We start from the raw sequence: 13,494 nt of genomic DNA on the forward strand, positions 1-13,494 counted from the left end.
GACTTTAGTCCTTTGGCTGCCTATTTGTACTAACACCACAAGGACTTAACGTCTTCCCTTCCCGTCGACTTTAGGCACAATTGATGTGGATTTTAAATTTGTCTTTTACATATTCATGAATAGCTCTAACATGTGTTTCGAACATCATAAACCCAGAGCGATAGACTAATATTAACAGATCGATGCTGAAATTGGCCGTTCCCCCTACTCATCACATGAGGATGTAAAAAATACGACTTCGTTCTACCACCCATATCCTTAACTATCAGAAATATGAAGAGTTCTCGGCCCTGCACACGCACACCCCAAACCCCCCGGGCACCAGAATTCAACAGACATCTCCAGCTCCTTCAGAAGTGACCTTAATCCAAGCAGTGAAAGCTATCTCGTCAGTCACCTGCTCTGCACAACATTCCAGCTAAGTCGTATTTTGGAAGTTTACACATTAATATACAGTTTCATCTGAGACAGCTGTGGAAGGCATGGTTTATATCTCTCCGTCAGTAAACTAATCCTGCAGCAAACTCATACCACAAAACTCAGTGCTTCGGAGAGACCTCGGGGGTAAAAGGAGACATGATTCACACTAGTGCACTCGTGAATTACGGAACCTATCTGCAAGAAATACAAGCGTAGAACTTTCTATTAGAAATGCTAACTAAAACTGGGCTGTTAAGATGAGTGTACAATCAACATTCCAGATGTCTGGAGGTAAATGGAGCCCCTGGACTACTTAACAGGACTTGAAAGCACAGCAGCGAAGCACTTTCCACGGGACCCCGAAAATGTGTTTGCTCAGCAAATCCCTTCCTTACAGATAAGAGAGCAAATCCCCCTCTGCATTCCCGATTAGGGTCAATCAGAATAACGCATTCCCAGAAGGCATCAGCAAGCAAAACTCTCCATAGATTTGTGTTCATTGTCACACCTCTCCCCACCATGCCTCATACTCCAGAGATGTTACTAAGAGACTTTCCACCCATTTTTTCATTTTTCAACATAAACCCAATGATAGAAAATGCTAAGACAACATTCTGTCACCACATGCCTTGTGAGAAGATGGCCTGGTGAAGTGACAGATAGTATATAGTGATTATAGCTCAATCGAACATTGGCGCTGATGTGTTGCCATCTGGCAAACCCCTTCAAATGTAGTCAGATTTCCGTCTTTTGCCTCCCAGCCCTTGCCAGATTGTTTCAAAAGCTGGGAGTGTTTTCCTAGTCACCAAGCCACACCCGTACCTTTTTTAAACCACTCAAAATTATGTTGGGGGCAATCAAAAAGTTATATATTTATTATAGAACATTGAAAACATTAAATCCTAAAGAAAATTTCTATTAGCTATTAATCTCACCACTCAATGGGGGGAAAAATCCTTTCTACTACTTTTTATTCGTGTTCAGGCTGCGCAGATACAATCTCAAATTCCCAAGATATTTTTGGTAAAGGAATCTGATACTTGGAAAGCTGTTATCTTTTCTGATGCACGTAGACTCAAATTCATACTATGCCATGTGTTTGGTATTGTGTGTAGGGGACAAGCATTTATTTTGTACATGTTCAAAACAGGATTAGCTGTACAATATTTAAAACATTAAATATAATGGGGAAATGTTCACGTATTCCAAAACTGCTCGCCAACACTGTCAATTTGGTCGAATTGGTCAATTTCAATGCAACTGGGAGGGAAAATCCTACTGCTTATTCATGAGTCAGTTCAATTTGTCTACGTGGTTGTCCCATTTAAGTCTGTCCACTTTATACCAGGGACAACTATGCCCAGTACATTGACAAATTCCCGGACAGAGGCTCAGAAGCTTCTGCATAGTAGTGGCTTATTCTGTGATGTCATGAGAGAACGGGATTACATTGAGAATTTAGCTTGTTATCGGTTTGACCTAACCCTCTCCAGAAAAATATGCAAGCCACCCAAAGTCACCTGACAACTCTTCAAAGGCCTACGGGATAGTTTAGCCCTGAGGATTTGCAGGGCTCTTAAAAAAAAAAAAAATCAACATTACTGTCTCTCATTTAAGAAACTGAGAATAACAAGATTTCAAACCTCAGTGCCAAAGCAAATGCATCCCTTTCAATTAACCTTCCTTACAGTCTGCTGACATTTTCCTTTCACTGAGCAATTCCCATGACTTAACAGCATTCACTCCCTATCAACTTTCCTTCAAGGTGCTGTTCTGCCCAACAACAAGAAGACGTACTAAAAAACCTTTGACTTTATTTCTATGCCTATTAATGTAAAATTCAGACAAAGGTCAAAAATGTCAAGTAAAGGGGTGGCTCAGTCAGTTAAGCGACTGCCTTCATCTCAGGTCATGATCCCAGGGTCCTGGGATTGAGTCCTGCATTGGGCTCCCCGCTCGATGGGGAGCCTGCTTCTCCCTCACCCTCTGCTGCTCCCACTGCTTGTTCTCTCTCTCTCTCTCTGCCAAATAAATAAATAAATAATATCTTTTCGAAAAAAGTCAAGTAAATGACGTTCACATCGATGTTGATACCGATGGTCTACTTAGCACTTATGTACCCTCCCCCTTCACCGCCACCATACATTCTTTGGTATAGTATACTCTTTGAGAATCAACGCTGAGCTCTTGTGCCCGGTTATTCCCCATTTTCATCCACTGTTTTACTTTGCAAAAAGTGAACACCTCAAATCAGTCCATGACTTCTGTGTCAAGTCTATGACACGATGGAAGAAATCAGCAAGACCTGATGAAAGGCGATAAGCTCTTAGCACATCACGGTAAGGAATATGATGATAAGGACGAGGTCTTTCTCGCCTTCACATCTTCACATTCAGCTGCTCATGGAGCTGCTCAGAAGGAAAGAAACAACCTTCTGCTATGCTTTTTCATTATCCCAAACACATAAGTACAAGCCCAGAGAAAGAGGAAGCCCTATTTCTTGAAGCTCTTTCCATGTCCTTGAAAAAGTAATGATTACTATCTGTATTCTCAACTGTTTATGGCATATGTGTGATTTTTGTCTCACTAACTGGATTTAACTTCAAAGGCAGGGATAGTTTCTTGTATTTCTTTTGTTCTCCAGCCGTGCATCGAACCAACAAAGGATGATAACAGATGCTCTAGACTGTATAGCAAGGGGCTCAGTCTGCACCTACAACATATCACATCTACTGCAATCCAGACACGTCTGAGCATGCCCAGCAAACATGAGCGGGGGAAGCTGAGGTCGACATCGAATTTATCCATGAAAGGATCTAGATACCACCTGGGAGAGAAAACTCCTTTGAAGGGAAGTGATGAAAAAGATACATGTGGTTCAGCACAGAGAGAACAGAGTCATTCCACTGCACACAACACAACTGGTTAAGCAGGTCCCATGAGAAGCAGATGCTAAGGTGGGACTAGATGTGCAAAAGTAAAATATATTAGGGGAAATGCCTGAGAGAGAAAACATGGAGGGAGAGAGAAACTGAGAGAGTCATCAAATGGCAAGAGAAAGAGACCGGGAAAAGAGGAAGGGAGGTTGGCTAGAAGCATCTCGGACTGCAATTCGGTTCTAAGGAAAGCCTGACCAGGCTCTTAGGAAGCCTCAAGTCACAGTCGCATGTCGGAGACATCCCGCATCTCCCAGGGATGAGATGGCCTTCGTATTCCTCCCATGCTTGATCGTTGACCGGGAGTAGCCCACGGGGCTCCTGGCTTCTGTGCAGCCGTGATTCTGATTTCAGCTGGGATCCACCCCGATGACCTTGCTGTCGATGACAGGCACAATCTCGTGGCCCCTGTACCCACACGCTACCCATCTGGCTTCACCATAGCTTGGAGTGTGGGTCCTAGAGGAGAGAGAGGTATGGATAAAAACTCTCGGCAGCGTGTAACACTGAGCAGGAGAGAGATTCTCCCTCTACCTGTGCGATCTCGCGGACCTCGGGGCAGCCAGGGACCCGGCAATGTGACTTTCTTCTGGTGAAGGGTCACGGAGCCTGGCAGAAGCAGCAGTACCCATCAAGACCAACTTGCAGTTCGTGTTAAGCTGTGCAGGCCCCAGTAGCAAATAATAGCAGACAGTAGCTTAAGCTAGAGTAAGAAAACGGCAAGCTCCACGTGGAGGCCAGCCGCACTCGGGCATGGGTCCGTGTGAACCACCTCCTCTAGGTGCTGGAAATAATCAGGAGGAACATGATGGGCGCATGCAGTCTTGCATAACAGGGGGGAGCAACAGCCAGAAAAAAACAGTGTATTAGTCCTTTTCATAATAACCCATTTCAGATCCTGGGTTGGGGAGATGACACCTGTTCACGTCATTTGACTTGGAACCGATTAAATTCCTCTTCTCTGGAACAAGTGTATTTCTGCTCTATAATAAGATTCTGCAAGCAAACAGCTTTCTTGCAGCACATTAAACATAGCAACCAGGGAGAAAGAAGAAGCAGCCAAAAATGTGTTTACTACTAGGCTAATACCATCTGCCCTCAAAACACTCCCAGATTTCAGACTGGCTTTGTTATTTTTCTGATGGGAACTAAGAATTCAGCAGTCTTTCGATGCGCTGTTACTGAGCCGTTCGGGGAGACAAGCCAGGCACGCCTACTTGAAACCGTCTGTTTCCTGGTGAATTTGATCGAGGATTTCACTGAATCTCTTTTGAGAACCTGTCAGTCAGAATAACACAATTGCAATTTCAACACGAATAATGAGGCTCAGGCAAAACTGCTTGCTCTCTGTGAACGAGTTCATTTGGCTTTTGGCTGTGGCTCTGAAAGCCAAGAGAACGGAGTTGTGAAGATTCATGAAAATCTAGCTCTGCTCTCCGGGAAGGCAATGATAAAACCAAGGCTCCTCGTTGCAGCAATGTGGAAGGAGATTAGCTGGATGCGAGCTACAGGCTAGGTTTCCTTTTGGATGAGGGACGTACTCTCTCTGAGAGCAATTGGGCACTTGTTCTAGAGCCTGGGGAGTAACCTAACCTTTTACACTTTTACAGTAAGTGATGTGAAGTTGCCAGGGGCTCATATTCTGGGAATTTGGGCAGCTTCTCTGGGAGAAGTGGTTCAGGCCTCCTCTTTGGCTTGCATTTTGCTCATTCTTGCCCTCAGGGGCCGGTGTAGAAGAGGAAAGGGGGCCTGCACACCTCAGGCCAATTATATTTGTGTCCTCATGGGGGTACCCCTTTGGCACTAACAACAATCCAGCCAACTAACTTCTTTGTCTTCTCCTCTTCTTCCCTCTTTTGCTGGACGCTACGGCACTCGCCAGGCCCTTACCTGTCCACCACGCCCACTGAGGACCAACACAAGCAGAGACATCCCTGCCGCTTCGGCTCTGGACAACGGCGCTTCCCAAGCGCCACCGCGGCTTGCCTTGTCTTGTGCCTACAAGACACCTGTCCTCTGCAGCTTCCTCTGCTGGGTACCATAGATTTTGACCACCGTGGTCCCAGAGGTGCGCTCACTTTGGAGCAAGATGATGAGGGGCGGTGGGGCAGTGCGCCTTCCGTGTGTGACGCCCGTTGAGGAACACCGAAGGAAGACCCCCTTGCTCTCGCGCCCATGTCTTCCCAGACACGAGTTCATGGGGAAGCCCAGCAGGGTCTATGTAGAAGTCATAGGCATCTTCTTATCTCAGACCTCCCCTTCCACCTCTAACACTTGATACTCAACTTTCTCTTTCTTAGCACAGGTGGTCTCTCGGCAGGCGGCTAAGTTCTCAGAGCAAACCAACCTCTCCCGGGTCTGCTCCATCAGGGCGCACGACGCGCGCAGACAGGTGTTGGAATGCAGCCCCCGACACCGCTCAGGCTCCCGCCCGGGCCCCAGCACACCAGCACCCCTGCACAGACCGCACAACGCACGGCACTTCCCACCAAATACCCCTCCGTGGAGGCCAGATCAGAAATTGGCTTCTCGCGCTCCAGACAGAAAGCACACTATTTTGCTTTCCGGTAACTCCCGGATGAAGTTCAAAATCGTCAGCTGCAGACACAGGAGCCTACCATGATCTCGCTTCTAAGCTCCCTGCCCTCCCGTGCAGCAATCCCAAACACACGGGCCTTCGCACGCTCTCTCCGCATGTGCGAATGCCATTCCCTCTGATTGAGCAGCCTTTCTCCCACCCCTCCACATGCCTCACTTCTGATGATGAACAACGGTACCGGAATCAAATCACACGTCACATTTCCTGGTCTTTAAGGCCGGGATCCACTTAGCTCTGCACGCTACTAACTCCACCCTACTGTCAGCGCGGACCTTCTTATCCATCTCCCCGACTTAAGGACAGGGATCGGGATTGGGTCTCACCCTGTAGACACAGTGCCAAGTCAGGTAGTATAAAGAACGTAACGGGCCACCCCATAGAAGTTTGCTGAATAAAAATATGTCTGAATGCAAAAATGATTGCTTGGTTAATAGCTGTTCAACTCTGAAGACTCATGGGCCAATGAATGGTTTAAAAAAAAAGTCTCAGGCGCCTAGGTGGTACGGCTGTTAAGTGTGGGATGCTTGCTCATACCCTCAGGTCGTGAGATCAAGTCCCGAATGGGGCTCCCTGCTCAGCCTGGCGTCTCCTTAAGACTCTCTCCCTCTCCCTCTGCCCCTCCTCCTGCTCACACACATTCTCTCTCTCCAAAATAAATAAATCCTTTTAAACAATAAAATAATAAAAATAAATAAATAAAACTCTCTAACCTTTCAACAATCTACATGAGAAAAGATGATGTTCACAGGACCTGGAGTAATTTGAACTACTCAGGATTTCTTCATCTAAAAATAGTACATTCTAGGCTTCTTACCACTGACCAGGTCTGACAGCTGTTTTTTAGGTTGGTACTTAATATGCTTTAAAGAATGATTTTTCTCTCTATTGAAGCCGAGAGGCAACATAATTTGTTGTTGATTTTTTAGAAGGAAATTTTAAAATTGAGAAATATAAAAAATAATGCAAATGTGCCTACCACACAAAATTCATAATTCTTAATATCTTTGTCATATTGTTTCATGTCTTTTATAAATAAGGGAATTAAAATATGATTGATAAAGCTGAGGTCTCATTGAACCATTAATGCTATGCTCTGTCCCATCTCCCCAGATAAAACAGCTGCTATGAGTTTGGGGCACAGTCCGAGTTCTATAATTAAACCTCTTAGATTCAGCATCTAGATTATGCTGGCCTGATAAGTAGGTTTCCCTCCTCTCTTTCTTCTCTGAAACAGTTTGTGTAAAACAGGCATTATCTTTTTTTCTTTTTAAGATTTGTAACTATTGGTTCCTAAACTATATGGTCCTGGTGACCTTTTTGGAGTATGAGAGGACATTTTTGACTACTGACTTCACCATTTTTTATGTTTATAGGTCCCACTTAATAGGTTTTCTGTTTATTCTCAAGTCGATTCTGGAAGTTTACTATATGACTAGAAAATTGTCCATTTAATATTTGTGTAACTTTTCAAAGTATCAAATTTTATGTTTTCATTTGTTTTCTCTCAGTACTTTGAAGCAATAACTGCATTGTCTTCTGGCTTCTATTGCTATGACTGAGGAGTCTGCTACTGGTCTGGTTGATATATCATTCTTTCTCTATAGTGATTTCTAAGATTTTTAGTTATTTTTTAATGTCCTGCATCCCTACCATATATCTCAAATTGTCCTTCATTTCTCACATCCTTTTTCTTTGCATCTTGGAAGATTCCTTTTGTTCTAGCTTTCAATTCATTATCCCTCTCTTTGGCTCTATCAAAACTACTATTTAGCCCATCCTTTATATTTTTAAATTTTGTGACTATATTTTATTTCCAAGATTTCCCAGAGGTTAATTTTCATGTTTGACTCTTCTGCTCTCAAAAACTCCTAATCTTGTTTTATGGATGATAATTCTGCCTTTTGGTAATATTTTTGGACAGTTTTAAACTTTAAGTCCTTTCCAAATTATTCTGTTAGTGTTCTTTCTTTAGTTATAAATTTTCTTATTATGGATTTACAACTATTTCTCATGACGCTGAGTATCTTCATGTTTGTAGGACACAGGTGATTTTGGGGGCAAAGGAAATAGCCCTCGTCCCCCATATTAAAGAAGAGAACTGCATCTCCATCCTCTCATGAGCAGGATGGGTTTAGTGCTTGATCTCATGAAGGCAATGAAGCCATTGCCCTGCCTTCAGTCCCGGCTTCCAAAGTACCAGGAGCCTTCAGGCCCTGCTTACCTACGTAGTTTCCCTCTCCGTGTTTGTCCATAGCAATTTTTCCAATTGTTTTTTAATGTGATTGTGATCTTTCTATCAAGTCATTTAGCTTCTCTCGGCCTTGATTTCTTCATCTATAAAACAGAGATTGGACAGAATAATCTCTCAACTCACAGCTTCTACAATTCCATACAATTTTAGGGTGATAAGAATATTATAAATGAGGTTAATTATAAAGAAGAGAGAACAAAATTTCCCCCCCCCATTTATTCCCCATTACATAGTTTTATTACTGAATTTAATTTTTTTTTAGTAAAACATAAAAAGTATTTGGACATGATTAAAGGAAGAAGTAAAAAAATCCTTCCCCTCCCTCTTCCCCCTCTACAGGGACCCCTCCCCACCATAGGGACTCCACCAATATGACCCTTGTACTGTAGTATGCCTCCACCCATTCTGAGCCCATGGATATGTTCTTCACAAACATAAATAGAAGACCAGAATGTAAGTGACAAAATGTTAATAGTGTTTAACGTTGCTATTTTCTACTTAATTTTTTCCTCCTAACATTTCTCTTTTTCTGCAATTTGCTTATATTATTTCTATAATCAGGAAATTTAATTTTATTTACACAAAATAATGCTAATTGTAATGAATAATAACAAATTTTTCTTTTCCATGACGTCTGTCCCTGTACTCATTACAGAAAGGAAGATCTTGCTGATAAAGGCCAGCACTTTCTTTTATGAATATATTAAATGATTATCAAAGATTGAAATACGGTCTGGCTGTCATATTTTAAAAAACCACTTGTAGAATAAACCTTCACAATTTGGTTGCAGCAAAATATAATTACCAGTCAGACTTATCTACACACAAACTTTTTAATCAAATGAATAGCTCTCTTTTCTCTTTAAGAATAAAAGAAGAGATAAAGTATATTTGTTATAACATGCACCCAGAAGGTCTTAAGTGATTTACTATGGTTTCTCTCTACTGACTGTCCTGTCATGGGCACCGAAGTTCCCTCAATTTATTGAGCAATGTTCTAGAATTTAGACAATGTAAGAAGCATATCATAGATGGATATGTACTTTAATCTCAAAAAGGAGCTGCATTATTATCTCTATTGTACAGATAAAAAAGATACTGAGGCTAGAATAAGTTAGGTAAATGTCAAAAGGTCAGAAACCCAACAAGTGGCAGACACAGGGCTCAATCCCAGGTTTAATTCCAGGGTCTAAGCGTTGAATCCTTATGCTATCTGGTTGCTAATTTCCTGGCTTCAGTTGATGTTCAAGATTCAGTAATAGGAATAGCATCTCTTTACCCTCAATTTAAAAGTTTTCTGGGCTTCTGGGTGAAGACAGCAGATTGAACAAATGCATCTGATTTTGCTCCCGCTCCAAACCCTACTAAAATAACAGTAGAAAGATTTTTTTAAAGACATAAAGCCATAAGGACAAGGAGAATCAAGGAAAAAGCAGCAAATAAATTTTAGAAGCTGTAAAGCAAAAGGACGGGTGTAACCAATTTAGCAAAGCTAAGAAAACTGAGTCCTAAACTGGTAGTAGAGAAAGCCAGAGCCAATCTGATTTAGACTCTACAGATTGGTGGCAGTGGGGATAAAAAATGGGGTGTCTAAAATAAGGAGAATGAGAATTGGTTGAGAGTTTTTCAAGAAATTGTTAGGTGCCAAGATCTCTCCCTCCCTCCAAACTTGTTACAGCCAACAGTTGCCCTTCCCCCACATAGGCAGAGGCCTGGAGTTTTATTCCCTGGAGAGAGTCTCTGGACTGAGAAACCACAGGCACAGTTAAAGAAAGAAGTATCCTATTGACAGGGGGGATTTAAATGAATGTACATCTGTATGGTGAATCTATCTCCCGCTAAGCCCTCTTCCCCTGCTCAGGTTCCGGAAGAGTAGAAGCTAAGCCTTCACATGAAGCTCCAGGCAAAAGATGAGAAGAAGCTTCTTTGCAGCATCTGAGCAGCCCTAGAGGAGAGGATACTGACATTGGAATTCCCCAATGAAAAGGCCTCAGTATCAGGGGAATAGAATAGAAAACCCAGAAATAAACCCATGACTATATGGTCAATTAATTTTTGACAAAGCAAAAAAGAATATTCAATGGGAAAGAGACAGTCTCTCCAACAAATGATCTTGGGAAAACTGGACAGCCACAGGCAGAAGAATGATACTGGACCACTTTCTTACACGATACCCAAAAATAAACTCAAAATGGTTTAAATACCTAAATGTGAGACAAGAAACCACAACAATCCTAGAAGAGGTAGTAACTCTTCTGACTGGCTGCAGCAACGTCTTACTAGATGTCTCCTGAGGCAAAGGAAACAAAAGCAAAAATGAACTATTGGGACTACATCAAGATAAAAAGCTTCTGCACAGCAAAAGAAACAATCAACAAAACTAAACAGCAACCTACAGAACAGCAGAAGACATTTGCAAATGACTTATCTGGTAAAGGGTTAGTATCCAAAATCTATAAAGAACTTACAAAACTCAACATCCCAAAACAATTAATCCAGTTAAAAAATGGGCAGAAGACATGAACAGACATTTTTTCAAGGAAGACATAGAGACAGCCAACAGACAGATGAAAAGATGTGGGAGGGAAATGCAAATCAAAACTACAGTGAGATATCACCTTACACCTGTAAGAAAGGCTAAAATCAAAAACACAAGAAACAACAGGTGTTGGTGAGGATGTGGAGAAAAAGGAACCCTCGTGCACTGTTGGTGGGAATGCAAACTGGTGCAGCCACTGTGGAAAAAAGCATGGAGGTTCCTCAAAAAGTTAAAAATAGAACTACCCTATGATCTAGCAATTTCACTACTGGGTATTTTGAATACAAAAAAACTAATTAAAAGGGATTTATGCACCCCTATATTTATAGCAGCATTATTTATAAGAGCCAAGAAATGGAAGCAGTCCATCAATTGATGAATGGGTAAAGAAGATGTAGTGTATATATACAATGGAATATTACTCAACCATAAAAAGGAATTAAATCTTGCCATTTGCAACAGCATGGATGGAGCTAGAGAGTATTATGTTAAGTGAAATAAGTCAGTCAGAGAAAGATTGATTTCAATCATATGACTTCAATCATATGTGGGATTTAAGAAACAAAACAAATGAGCAAAGAGAAAAGAGAAAGAGAGAGAAAAACCAAGAAACAGACTCTTAACCATAGACAACACACTGATGGTGACCAGAAGCAAAGAGGTCAGGGGAATGGGGGAAATAGGTGATGGGGATGAAGGAGTGAACTTGTCAAGATGAGAACCATTTTATGTAAGTGATGAATCGCTATATTGTACACCTGAAACTAATATAACACTGCATGTTAACTAACTGGATTTGAAATAAAAACTTAAAAAAAAAAAGAAAAAAAAGGCCTCAATAGCTCATCTTATAGAGAATCGCACAATCAGAAAACTAACTCATATCCTCAAAGAGTCTTAGCAGTTTTCAGTCCACATACTTAAATATTAGCAGAAAAAGTAGAAGTTAGAGCCCAAAATAAACAGAAGAAAAGCAACTTGCAGGAAACAGAAATCATACAGGGAAGAAGAAAACATGCAAAGAAGAAGAAATCCTACTGGTGTCCAACTTCTCACCAGCAACATTGGAAGCTGGTAGGCAATGGAGAAATTACTTCAAAATTCAGGGAAAAAAAACCATATCCAACTGAGAATTTTATCCCCAGCCAATTATCCATCAAGCGAAAAGGTAGAGATATTTTCAGACATGCTTGGCTTCAAATAATTCACCTCCCATTAGCTCAGCCCCAGATGATGTGCTCCACAAAAATGAGGGGGTTACCCGCGAAAGAAGATATGGGATCCAAGAAACCACGGGTTCAAAGGGGATGCCAAGATAATCATGAATGGATGTGGCAAAGTGATGTCTGGGTACCTTGGAATAAAGAGCCATTGGTCCACACTGGAGTAGGTCAGGCATCCATGAGAGATGCCTTCTGGAAAAGGCAAACCATTAGGAAGCCTGATACACCTGAATATCTTGAAAGATTTTTAGAGAATCAGCAAAATTTGGAGTTGAATAACAGGTAAGTATTAGAAAAGCAAGTAAGCAAACAAAAAGGTGCTATTTTTTACCACCAGGAAAAAATTAAATTTCGTACAGAAAATGAAAAGGAGTCACATGGCTAAATTATGAATAGCATCTCCACAACACTAAACAATGTTAAGGTATAACTCTATTGAGACATGAAGGGGGGAAGGAGTAAAAAGAAATACGCTTTTTCTACTATAGTAAGAAGTCAATATAATGCTTAAAATTGAAAACTCAAGGAGTAATGCAAACATGTTATTTAAAAACATATATGTAAACGTGAAATGAATCAGCGAAGAGGTGGGGATGGTTGGCTTCAGAGGGAGGAGACGTGGGGGTGAGCAGAGAACTGGTCCGGTGTGTGGCAGAGGCATTAGTCACCTTACACTAGGACATATACAACTTAAAAGATTAAAATGCAGATGAGGCACTTGGGTGGCTCAATCAGTTAATCATTGGACTTTCGATTTCAGCCCAGGTCTTGATCTCAGGGTCGTGAGATCAAGCCCTGGATAAGGCTCTCCACTCAACGTGGAGTCTGCTTGAGATTCTCTCTCTCTATCTCTCCCTCTGCCCCTCCCCCCTGCTTGTGCACGCATGCTTTCTCTCTCCACAGAAATAAAATTAAAAAATAAAATAAAATGTAGATAAATGTTTCTACATGGTATAACATGTTCATCCTCCCTCTATCTCCTCTTCTCCCCTTCCCTTCCCTCTCTTCTCTCTCTGTCTCTCCCTCATTATAAACCTTATGCCAATCCCTCCAGCCAATCAGCTGGAAAAGAGGGTTGGTTTTAAAGAACAGGTTGGCTTACTCTGGTAAATCAGTAGAACTCACTCAGACAGTAAAGAAGATCATTTCCTTTCTAGCCCTCTATAGAAATGGGCCCCAAGCTCGCCGGACGTGGAAATCCTAGTCTAATCATAAACCAACCCCTTTGTGATTTCTCTTTCATCTATGACTGTGTGTGCTTCCTTCCACTGATCTTCTCCACAAAAACCCTGCATCATCACATAGGTTGAGTCATGAAACTTCTTCCAGACTTTATTCCATTTGTATTTTTTCTTACTTTGTTCTTTCCCTTTAGCAAATGCCTGTGTTAACATTTGAGCCATGCAAGGGGTGTTGGGCCAAAGATAGTCCTCGGTCAAACTGTGGCCTGAGACAGATGGTGAGGTGCCTTACGGGGCTCACATTACATTTCCAAGGCGTTCTCACATAACAGCTGTGTGCCTTTG

Source organism: Ursus arctos, unplaced genomic scaffold, assembly GCF_023065955.2.
Source record: "Ursus arctos isolate Adak ecotype North America unplaced genomic scaffold, UrsArc2.0 scaffold_22, whole genome shotgun sequence".
Taxonomy (NCBI): Eukaryota; Metazoa; Chordata; class Mammalia; order Carnivora; family Ursidae; genus Ursus; species Ursus arctos.